Source organism: Schistocerca gregaria, chromosome 5 (assembly GCF_023897955.1).
Source record: "Schistocerca gregaria isolate iqSchGreg1 chromosome 5, iqSchGreg1.2, whole genome shotgun sequence".
NCBI classification, from domain to species: domain Eukaryota; kingdom Metazoa; phylum Arthropoda; class Insecta; order Orthoptera; family Acrididae; genus Schistocerca; species Schistocerca gregaria.
The window spans coordinates 546623788-546637091 of NC_064924.1; positions in this window are offsets into that span (position 1 = coordinate 546623788).

Genomic DNA, 13304 nt, shown 5'->3' on the forward strand with positions numbered 1-13304 from the left:
GATCACCAGCAAGTGATAATATGGTATGCTTCATCAAGTGTCATCTGCCCTGATGCCACCTACTCCGACCAGGGGCCCTACCCATGGGTGCCACTCAGCCGCAGCAAAGGTCACCTGGCAGGATGGCCATTGCCAGGAGTCCCGATGTCCCAGGGTGACGGGCATCTACTCCTTGGTCCTTGGCATATGCGGGGAGTTAACGGCACAGGCATTGGCAGAGCAATCCCTGTGTAAACAGGGGGCTACATCCAACAGGGTACATGGCAGCCCCACCACAACAGACTGGCTACCATGCTGGATATGAGGTGCAAATCATTCCATAGTCCTTGTGCAGAAGATGACACTGCATAGTGTAGTGGGTGGAGGAAAATGCACCAAGGAAGGTTTCCTCACTCAATAGATGCAGGATGAGCGGGACTGCAATACCACAATGAGAAAGTGGGCTAAAGATTTCCATGTGTGGTAGACACAATGCACCATATAAGGCACCCTTCCCCAATTTTGAAAAATTTTGAAAAATGGAGATCAAACCCTACAGGGGACCATCACATAAAGGCATGCAGGAATACCTCAGGCCTATTCTAAGCCATGGTCCAGGGAGGAAGGGTGCTAGGACTCTGCTGAGGACATACTGTGAGGTATCAGTCGCCAACACTATGCACTGGTCCAGAGAGAACATAGCAAAACAAGGGGTCGAGAATAGTTTGGATTTCAACATTTAAAAAGCATGTTCACAATCTGGGCTCCAGCAAAAAGCTACATTCTTGCCTAAAAAGGCATGCAATTGGTGAGCCAATGTGGCTACCCCCAGCAGGAATTCATGGCAGCAGGCTATCTTCCCTAGGAAAGTCTGAAGTTCTTTCATGGAAGACGAGAGAGGCAGAGATTATTTAACAGTGGAAATGTGGTCCGGCAGGGAGCAAACCCCATCCTGCGACACCTCAAACCACAAATAAACAAAGAAGGTTTAAAAAATTGAGATTTCATGAGGTTACATCTTAAGTCTATGAACAGCATTACAGAAAACAAATTGCATCATTTTTTCAAGTGATCGGATATGGAGGAGCCCATAACAACAACACCATTGAGATAATTAATGCAATAACACAGGACTGACCTAGTCAATTACTCTAAAGTATTTTTGGAAAAGAGCAGGGGCACTAGCCACACCAAAAGGCAGGCAAAAATAATGATGAGAAACGAAATGATTATTCCAAACAAGACTTCACCGAGACTTTCATTGACAGGAGCCTGCAGATATGCTTCAGAAAAATCAATTTTAGAAAAGTACTGGCCCCCCGATATTTTCATCAACAGTTCCTCCTGGCATGGGAGAGGACACATAACCATGATAGTCTGTTCGTTGATAGTAGGTACTGAAGTTGCCACAGAGCAAAGTTTCCCCCACAGCTTCTGAATTACAACCAATGAAGATGACTGTTCACTAGCTATAACAGGATGCACCATGCCTAGAGACTGAAGTCTGTCCAACTCTGCTTTCACTTGATCTTCCAGGGTAACAGGAATAGAATGGGCATGAGAAAAATGAGGCCAATCAGTGGTTTTCAAACAAATATAAGTAGAAAAATTTGTAGCACACCCTATAGCTTCCAAAACAAGTCCAAAAATTCCTCAGACAGCGTTTCCAATTGAGAATATGGTACCTGATCCCACACAAGGTGACCTGTGTCAGTGATAGAAAATCCAAATGCCTGAAATGCATCCATCCTGAACAAGTTCTCAACCCTGGCATCAGCAAGCACCAAAAATGTAACAGAACAAACCACTGACATGTAACAGGCAGATGCTGCAAATTGTCCCAACAGAGCAATGTACTGTTTGTTACAACTGACCAGCCTCCGCATGACCAGTGTTAATGGTCGTGAGCCTAAACTCACATGGGTTCAAAACTTCAAATAATGTCAGTACACCACATGCGTCAATCTGTAGCTGGAACACTTGGCAAAAAACACTTAACTCAATAAACAACTTAGGAGAAGTCACACGGTTTATATCCATGCCCATATCCTGAACAGGCTTCAGTGAGGCCATGCAGCATATATTCTGGCAAGAATTACAAGTAGCCCGCTGCTTAGGGCATGCCAAATGTTTGTGCTGGACACAACAGATGGAACTAGACAGAAACAGAGAAAGCTGACATAGGCACCGTGGCATTGTGGCTGCTTGGGCTGGCCTTGGTCTGCTCAGCACTGGGACCACAATTTACTGTTGCCACTGCCACCTCCTCATGCACACTATCTGTAGTCCTACTGAGCACATCTTGTGACACTGTTGCTATGGGGGTGGTTTGAAAGATTCCCAGAATCACCATGAGAGGTCAGTTGTTAACATGACATTCATTGGACTGTTCACATAACATTTATTGGACTGTTGCCTGTAAACACATGCCATGTCTGTGGTGGTGATGTGGCTCTGTTGTTGTTCCCGCATAGTGATTTGAGAAGACGGAAAAAATCAAGATTTGACCAGTGATTGAGCACTTCGTAAAGAAAGGTATGAAAGCAAAGGACATTCATACCAATTTCCAGAATACACTCATGGACTCTGCTCCTTGACTGTTGCCAATTTAAAATTGGTCAGGAGAGCTTAGATGATAATCTGTGCAGTGGTGGGCCAAGATGTATCACTACTCCAGAAATCATTGCAAAAGTGCACAAAATGGTCATGAAGGATCACCAATTGAAGGTGCATGAAATTGCTCAAGCCTACCAGGTGTCATCCAAAAGAGTATATCACATTTTAACTGAAAAATTAAAAAGAAAAGAAGTATCTGCAAGATGGGTGCCATGACTCTTGTCGCTGGATCAAAACTGCATGAGAATGAGCATATTGGAACAACATTTGGCCCAATTTAGGAGAAACAAATAAAAATTTTTTGCGCCGTTTTGTGACCGCAGATGAAACTTGCTTGCACTACTATACTGCAGAGACAAAACAACAGTGAAAGCACAGGAGACATGCTGATTCTCTGCCACTAAAGGAAGCAAAGACAATTTCTTCGTCGGTGGGAAAGGTCATGGCATCATTGTTCTGGGATGCAAAGAGGATTCTCTTTGTAAATTATCTCTCCACTGGCAAACAATTACTGGAGAATACTATCCTAACCTCCTGGACAAATTGCAACAAAAGATACATGAAAAAAGGCCAGATTTAGCAAGGAAGAGAGTCATCTTCCATCAAGACAATGTGCACCCACACACATGTGCCATCACCATGGCAAAATTACATGTACTAAGGTATGAATTGTTGTCAGAACCACCTGTTATGGATCCATCTGACTTCCCTCTCTTTCCAAAACTGAAAATTTTCTTTGTCAATGAAGATTCACTTCAAACGAAGAATTGATGGCCAGAGTTGACAACTATTTTGCAGGCCTGGAGGAAACTTATTTTCGAGATGGGATCAAGGCACTGGAACATTGTTGGACCAAGTGCATCTACAAGGGGACAGCATTAAAAAATATAAAAAGTTTCTTCTGGCACATTTCCTTGTGTGGAGGTAAACAGATAATTGTGTCGCTCACCACAGATTCTGCATAAGAGTCATTATGGGTATCAATAACGAATTGACACTTATGGCTAAGGCCGTGAAGTTTGGTTGCCCAGCCCTGTATGACTGGTTTGGTTTTTTGTGCCCTCGACAGAATTCAACATGTACTGCTACGACATGCATTCATTTGTGACAGTAGTTAACAACAAACTGCACATGTGATCAAAAGTAGGAGCTGCCGGGGCTTGTAAAGGGGCAAGCTGATAGAGTGACACTTTAGGTGACATACACGAGAGGAATATGGCTTTGCACAAATTCACATCTTTCACACCGAAAGCCAAAAAATGCTGTCTTTGTCATAAACTTTCTAGTCCTCAGCTGAATCATCATATGGAAGAACAGTGAGTGGATAGACTGGCTGAACGGTACCCTGTCTGTTAATAGAAGTCAACAAAGTGGTCACTACTGAAGTAAGCTGTTTAGTGAGAACCAGTAGCACAGCATCCATAATGACTAAACCTAATGAAACAACACTTAAAGACTGCACACTTCGAAAGCATTCCAAACTTGTCACCAATTATGTAGTAACCAAGTAATACATGAAACAGATCGAAGGAACATTAATATGGCTTTATTTGTAAATCTCTGAACAATAACGAAAATAAGTCTCTCAGGACTCGACACACAACAAGACAAGATAATCATACAGAAGGTGCAACATAACAATGCACAGAACAACTGATGTGAGTGGTAAAAACTAAAAAAAAAAAAAACATAGTGAGGGTGAGTCAGCACTGCTCTGCATATGTACAAGCATGAGTCAGTACTAGTCAGCGCAGCAGAGACCATGCCATGTGGATGCTTCCTACAGGGGGTCTCTAGTGGCTGGCCCACACTGATACAGTTGATTTAAGTATATACACATGGCAATACTACACTCAGCACACTCAAATTCAATGCACTAATAGCAGGATACAGGAATTAACTGTCGTACACACACTGTAATTAGAGAACTCATGACACTGTAACATCATATGCAAGAACAAGAGTGAACAGGACGACAATCATTTCCAAAGAAGCATACACGTTCATTGTTTTTTGTGTCTATACTGGTAGTCTCTGTCACTGTCTACAGTTTATGCTGCAACAGAGTCCCCCTGCAATGTGGAGCAGTGTGGATCGAGTAGGGGGTACGTCCTACTCCAGCATGTAGTCTCGTAGAAATGCTGGTGGGGAGGGAGGTCTGCTGAAGGGGGAGTAAAGGTGGTCACCAGCAATGATGCCTAAGACTGACTGTTGGTATGTCAACAAGCATCAAAAGAGATCAGGTGTGCTCAGTAGTCATCAGTTGCATTGCCACACAACACTGGGAAAGTGTCTGTAAGACATCAACATTACTGGTCTGGTGGTATCAACTTGTGAAATCACGTTGATTGGCTATGACATGGTAGCAACACAGCAAATCTTCAGGTGTGGCTTGGGTGCCTGCAATCCGCTAACTGTTAAAAATGGATTTATCACCTGAATGTCCAGCATGGTAGCACATGTCATGATGAGAGGTGTAAGGCACTTTTGCCATGCTCATATACTGGTATTGAGCACAAGTTCTGTAACACAAGTTCATGAACTGATGTTCTTCCATCGAAGCTCTACTTCCTTCCACTGAAGAAAAGGTTGCACCGAATATTGCCATGTGGCATCAGCCCATGCAATAATATACATAGGATGTGGTTGATAGTATCTTACACTCCATTTGTCAGACTTAAATGGTTCCACAAAGTTCAGTGCACTATGGAATCCTCGTAACTCACCACTCAAAATGATGAAAGATCCTAATAGCTTTTGATGCACTTTGATATCCATTCTCTTGGTGACAAGCCACATGGGAAGTTCACTGAGTTTGCACAAAACAAACTATTATCATGAGTACCAATGCAGGAATTCAGTGAGTACATATGATATTGAAGTACTGAAGCCATGAATTACACATTTTAACAGTTTATTAACTCTTGTAGGTGCAATGTAATCATAGCACACTTTATGCTGTAGCATCATTTTTTCATTGTTGTCAATAATAGTGGCTGTTGTTGCTGTCAGCAGTTATTGCCACTGCAAATACTTCAATTTCAATACAGTAAATCCTCAAGTATGTAATTATTAGTATATTTAATGACTGTTCACAAGTATGTTTACAATACCTCATTCTTTATTTTTTAATGTGACTTGATCCATGCCCATGCAATTACTTGATCAATGGAACAACATGAATAAATAGATAAATTGTTTATGCTTGCAGTCATCAATTGCCACATTAAGCCCCATATCCACTGAAACAAAAGTGCAATGGTGAACAAGAATTCTCTTAGGAGTAATTGCTAGGTGCATGGTGTTTGGTCATGCACAGGTCACACTCGCGGCTTCTTGTTTGTGGTCAACTGCCTGTTGGTTTCAGGGAAAACCATCAACAGAAGTTCACATCCACTTTGTTTCAGCATTAAATTTAGTGTGATAAATAGAGTGCATTTCTTTGCTGCAGTACAGTCATTTTCCTGGTGATGGAGTGACTGGATGACAGCATATATCTGTTGTTAGAAGGGTACAGATACCATACGTGATTGAGAGATCCTAGTGATTCTCAGCATGAAATAGTTAACAAAAAATTATGCTTGGCAAGAAATTGCAGATGTGTTGTAAATGTGAACAGGGAAATGAAGAGGAAAATGAACTCCCTGCTATCTTCCTTTAGGCAAGAAAGCTGTCAAAAATATACAACCTTGAGAATGGCTGCAGTGTAAAAGGGTGATTTGTAAAAGTGTAATTCAATGTGGTTTGTCTTAAAATCACTGTTATTACTCTTTGATAAATATGAAGAGAAGAAAAGCAGATGTTCAGAAGTTAGTAAACTCATGAGCATTTAATATCATAACAGTATTTTGCATTTGTTTGGTTCTGTAAGAGTCATACAGAATGTTTCCTCAACTTCACACTATTTATCCTGGCATAAAAAAAAGAAATAAAATAAAATAAAAAAATAAAAAAAGAGCTGTGAAAATTCATTTCTTACTTCTGTTCTTACTTCTGCAGGAAATCTTATTCCAGGATTATACAGACAATTTAAACTGCTCTTCTGAAGAAGTCCTGTCTATTGACATCATACACCCCTCTTCTCCCACAATATCTAACTGACAGAGAATGTGGTGTACAATTTTTCTGGTTCTGCTTTTATCTTTCTTTGATATGGCTATCAAAAAAATAAATGTCATCAACATAAACAGAAAAGTAGATTAATGTAAAATAAAAATATACTAAAGACCTGATCATATTCATAGCTTACAATCAACTGTGTTAATGTCATAGTTTTGCAACAACTTTATGAAATTTAAATGAAAATAAGTGAAGAATATTGTTTACCCTTCAATAATGATGTGTCTATTAAATAGCCAATAAGGATGATCTTTCATACATTTTTACATTACATTACTTATTATTATAGACAGTATGGTCCTCGCATTTATCTTAATAAAATCCATGAATGTTTTACACATGGCACCACATACTTCAGGAATTATTTTGGAGACAGAAATGTTTGCTTTATGAAATAGATATTTCAGCTAGCATAACTGTTGGCTGTTGCTAAGAATCACAGCGTTAGTGCTAGTCTCTCTTCTGTTTATATGGCTTGTCCATAATTTGTGTCTTGTTATGGAATCTTCAGTTCAAATGCAACTAGAAGAAGGCGAAAATTGTCTCTCAACAGATGAAGTTTCAGAGTAAAGCAAATGATGAATCCAGTTACAAATCACTGATCACAGTCAAAACACCATTTCCTTCAGGCATGCGCAAAAATTCAAAAACCTACATTTTGCACCTACACTGTTTTGTTTTCATGACTAACAGGTCACCACACAAAACAATTTATAGAATAAAAAATCTGCTTCAGTTGCTTGTCATTGCCTATTTATTTCATGACCTGTTTTGAAGCCTAAAGCTTCATTTTCAGGTGTCACCAACTGCGAACCAGAGGAGAGCTACTAGCAAACAAGAACTATGGGGCTGACATACCAAAAATAGATATCACATTTAGTGGTTCTCCTATCACACTACACCTCTCATTATTTTATTGAGCAGACATTTTCAATGTGCTGGAGTGGGCAGCAGTCAAAAATTTTCTGTATCCAGAAAGGCCCGTACAGGACCTGCAACATGCAGTCGTGCATTATCCTGCTGAAATGTAGGGTTTTGCAGGGATCAAATGAAGGGTAGAGCCTCGGGTCATAACACATCTGAAATGTAACATCCACTGTTCAAAGTGCCGTCAATGCGAACAAGAGGTGACCGAGATGTGTAACCAGTGGCACCCCCTACCATCACGCTGGGTAATATGCCAGTATGGCAATGACGAATACACTCTTCAATGTGCATTCACCGTGATGTCGCCAAACATGGATGTGATCATCATGATGCTGTAAACAGCACCTGGATTCATCTGAAAAAAAATGTCATTTTGCCATTTGTGCAACCAGGTTTGTTGTTGAGTACACCATCGCAGGTGATGCTGCATCAAGGGTAACCACAGCCATGGTCTCCAAGCTTATAGTCCATGCTGCTGCAAACATCGTCAAAATGTTCGTGCAGATGGTTGTTGACTTGCAAACATCCTCATCTGCTGACTCAAGGATCAAGACGTGGCTGCATGATCCGTTACAGCCGTATGGATAAGATGCCTGTCTAGTGATATGAGGCAATTGGGATCCAGCACGGAGTACCATATTACCCTCCTGAACCCACCGATTCCATATTCTGCTAACAGTCATTGGATCTTGACCAACACGAGCAGCAATGTCCACACTAGTGGACTTAAGCAAAGCATTTAATTTTGTAAACTACACAGTACTGCTGGAAAAACTATGGTGTTATGGCATTATGGATCTGGAACTCTCCCTCATTAAATCATATCTCAGTAATAGTAAGCAAACTGTAAACTACAACGGTCAAAAGTCACAGTTACTGAATGTCACTAGAGGTGTACCCCAAGGATCAGTGCTTGGGCCATTACTGTTTATAATATTTATAAATGACCTGCCCAGCAATATGCCATGCAAATCTGTGCTTTACACAGATGATACAACTTTCTTCAATTCAGGGAAGGACATAAGTAAACTGAAGGACCAAAGTAAAGATTTTTTCAGATTATCAAATATGTGGTTTGAAGCAAATGAGTTAGCTATTAACTATGAAAAGACTGTAAATATATCCTTCAGCTTATCCGATGCTGACATTGAGTACACTTCTACCAAACGTCTTGGCATATACTTAGATATGAAATTAACCTGGCAGAGTCACATAGACAACATATCTCGAAAGCTTTCGCGAGTTATCTATCTACTGAAAAAATGACACACCTGTGTTTCTGAAAGCCTACTGATTAATTCCTATTATGCATTCTTTCATTGCCATATTAGCTATGGTATTCTTCTATGGGGTAATTCTCCATGGTCAAGGAAAATTTTTATTTGGCATAAGAAAGCCATCAGGAGCATCTCTGGGATTACCAAAAATAATGTACCATACTTCAAGGAATTACAGATAATGACAGTCTCTTCTCTTTTTATATACAGCTGCCTTTTGTACATAAAAGAAAACTTTAACAGTTACAACCTTAGGCAGTCTGTTCATAATCATAACACTCGTCAAACATTTAAGATAGACATACCAACAACTCGACTCAAGAAAATACAAGACAGTTATGAATACATGGGAATAAGGCTTTTCAATACATTACCTGTGCACGCACATTGTGTCTCTGTTAATATATTTAAAAGTAAGACAAAAAAATGGCTGAAAGACAAAGCTTTTTACAGTGTTAAAGAACTTGAAAACTCTTCAAAAATAGACCTGACTTATGAAACAACTTGCAACTCTGTTTGTACCTCTTCCTAAGCTTTTTTGTCTCTGTAGTTCCACATTTAATTGTTAAACATGTGGAGAAATCCTTATGTATGAAATGTATTTTTTTATTATGCACATTCTTTAAAATGCACGCTTTAGTTATGTGGGATATCTTTATGTATCAAATGTACTCCTTTATTATGTATGTTCTTTTAAAATGTATACTTTAGCTTTGTGTGATAACTCACAATAGTTATATTTCTTAATATGTAAATTGTACATTACTCATGACGACATCGATTGCACGTAAATGCTTAAAGATGGATAAATAAATAAATTAAAAAAACACAAAAAAGTATGGTGTGGAATTGAAAGGATTGTTAAATGGAGATGACTTGCAAACACAAGAACAACTCACCAAGCAATTGTGCATTAGTCAACATACATGTGAGATTTTACTCATTTGGTACAAAAAGAAGTCATTTTAGTATTGTACAGTTACAGGGGATGAAAAGTGGTTTTATTTTGAGAACCAGAGGTGCAAAAAAAAAAACACAGATAGACCCTGGCACACCAGCTACATTGACCGCAAGACCGAATCAATTTGGCAGACGGATGATGCTTTATGTTTGGTGGGACCAGAGGGGTATGGTCTATTATGAGCTTTTATAACCTGGAGAAATTGTTAATACTAAATATTACCAACAACAATTGATTAATATGAACTGTTTGCTGCTTGAAAAAAGGCCACAATACCAAAAGAGGCAACACAAAGTCATTTTTCTTCATGACAATGCTCCTTCACATATGGCAAAACCAGTCCACGACATGTTGGAAGCATTCGGCTTAGTCATCGAACTTGGCTCCTCCCGATTACCACTTGTTTGCATCGATAGGTCACGCACTTGCTGAGTAGTGCTTTAGTTTGTACAAAGATGGGAAAAAATGGTTCAATGAAAGGGAAAAATCTTTACTCGGTTGGTGTTCTCAAATTTCTGAAGGATGGGAAAAATGAATAACAAACGATGGAGTATACTTTGAATACAGTATTATTTATCATTTTTGAATTGAATATGATTTTTTTTTACCAAAACAAACCGTATTTCATCTTTTATACCTGCCAATACCTGTATCAAGTTATATAGTTTTATATAAATGCAATAGGAGTGACAATTGGGTGTCATTTTATGTTGGTTTACATACATATTTAATGACAGGGCGGAAAGTTATTTTAGCTTACATGGAACACCAACCAAAGAGAAAATTTTCTTGAGTTTCAGTAGGGTATAAATCTTGTAACGTCTGTACTCGGATACACAGGTTGTCCAAAATTTCTAGTCACTCTTTGTCCTTGATGAAAAGTTTCAAAAACAGAAATAATTGCACATATATAGTGTTGTGACTCGCCAATATTTCAAAGTGCCGCCGCTCAGTTACGCGCGTCCTCTACATGCGTTGCTGTCTGTCAGTCATGCAGCAACAGCGCCATCTAAGCGGCCAGCCAGCCAGCGGCTCCTATACTTGGACTCAGTTATGCTTTGACTGTTAAAGTGTAAGCACGTCTTACTCTGTTTACTTGATCTGTAACTTTCATGTATTGCGTCTTCCTTGAAATATTTTTGCTCAACTTGAAGTTATAACAATTGGCGACGAGGATGGGATTTTTCTTTCCCATCGTTGACCCACATGTTTCCATGGCTACTTTAGAGCAACTATTGCAAGGTCTCATAGAATAGCAAACGCTTCTCACAAATGCGATTCGTGATTTCGTTGCGGCATCAAATGCAATTTAGCAATTGATTTAGTATCGGTATAATTCGTGCCAGCAGCCGCGGTTATACGATTGATCCAAGTGAATATTATTGCTTAAAACAGTTGTTTATATTATTAGGGCTAAAATATAAATTTGCAAGGTGAAATGTTAAAATTTATTTGTAGCTCTTTTTATGAATCTGTGAAATTTAAATAATAAACTAGGATTAGATACACCATTATTTTAAATGTTAATTATATTTACCAGGGTACTATTAGTTAAGGTCTTTAAACCCACAGAATTTGGCGGTATCTCATTCCATTCAGAGGAAGCTACCCCGTGATTGATAATACACGATTTACTCTACTTAATTTATTTGTTTGTATATCTCCGTTATCAGAGAATCTTTTTAGAGTTATAATTCTCTCGTCGTCGTCTCTACCTACTTTTCCTCCTTACGACGAGATGGCGGAAGACTTGTCTGATTACCAAAAATGGCTTCTATAGCACTTCTTACCATTTCATGTCACAGACGAACAAACATCTAAGTCTCTGTTCCTTTCATGGATTTCACCTCAAATGTATCGGTTGTTGTCGCAATTGGCTCCTTTGAAAGACCCTGCGTCTTTATCCTTTGCTGAAATGTGCTCACTTCTGTCAGTCTATTTTCAAAAGCAAACGCATTTGGTAGCCTCTCGTGTTGCCTTTTATCGTTGTCAAAAACAACCAAATCAATCCTATTGCGCTTGGGCTGCTGAACTTCACAGCCTCAGTGGAAACTGTCAATTTGTTACTGAAGTTCACAAAGAATCCTATGCCGATTCCATGGTCCGGGATGCTATTATCCGATCAGCGCCCGACAAAGAAGTTAGACAACGTGCCCTTCAGTTGGCAAATCCAACTCTAGATGAAGTCCTATCCGTTGCTTAGTCTTTTGAAAACTCTCGCGCCGCTGGAGCGCAAATAGTGGCTTGGTCGACGTTGGGGAAATACAACCTCTGCTCCCAGGTGCAGCCTCGGCCTAATCGTAAACAAACCTCTAAGAAACTGCAGCAACACCCACGGCAATTTCCTTCATGTCTGCTGTGTTTTACGGAACATTCACGAGAAGATTGTCCAAAACATTGGGTCGTGTGTCACAAATGAAAAAAAAAGGCTCATGTGTCATCTCTGTGCAAATCCGACCGCATACATGATGTTCATGAACATGACACTGATTCTGTGTTGTCTGTCAATTGTACTTCTTCCCTTTCAAGGAAGTTATTCCTCATTGTCCAAATACTTGGTCGAGGTGTTCGCATGCAGGTGGATACTGGGTCTGCTGCCACTATCATCAATTCTCAGACGTATCTTCAGTTGGGTTCTCCAATACTGTCACCTGTCACTAGGCAATTACGGATTTATAATAAACAGAAGATTTCTCTCTTGGGACAATCTGATGCTGAGGTATCTTACATATCTGTCATTCGCACAGTTCCCATATTTGTGGTCGATCATAGTAACACGGAGAATCTTTTCGGTTTCGATGCCTTTCGCGTTTTTGGGTTCTCCATAGATGTCTCTGTCAATATCGTCTCTGATGCTATTCCTTAAGCTCATTTGGATTCCTTGTCGACGACATTTTCGTCCCTTTTTTCTCCTGGGTTGGGCCGTGCAAACGACTTTGTGGCTCATATCACGCTCAAATCCACTGCTCGGCCTAAGTTTTTTTGGGCTCGGCCCATTCCTGTGGTCCTTCGTGATCAGGTCAAATGGGAGCTGGATCGTCTCACTGCTTCAGGGGTCTTGCTTCCTGTCACTTCCAGTGAGTGGTCCTCTCCTGTCGTTGTCTTTGCTAAGCCAGTCTTAGTTGCGATTTCAAAGCCAATGTGAATGCTCAATGCCTTATCGACACTTACCCTATGCCTCGACCTGAAGAATTGTTCACTAAACGTGCTGGGGCCAGTATTTTTCTAAACTAGGCCTGTCAGAAGCTTATCATCAACTTCCTCTCGACACTGCTTCCCGGCAGTTTCTGGTCCTTAACACGCCTTTCGGCCTCTATCAATACCAACTATTGCCATTCGGGGTTGCCATAGTCCCTGCTCTCTTTCAGCGATTCTTGGAACTGTCCTTGGGTGTATAAATTACCAGGACGAAATTGTTGTCACTG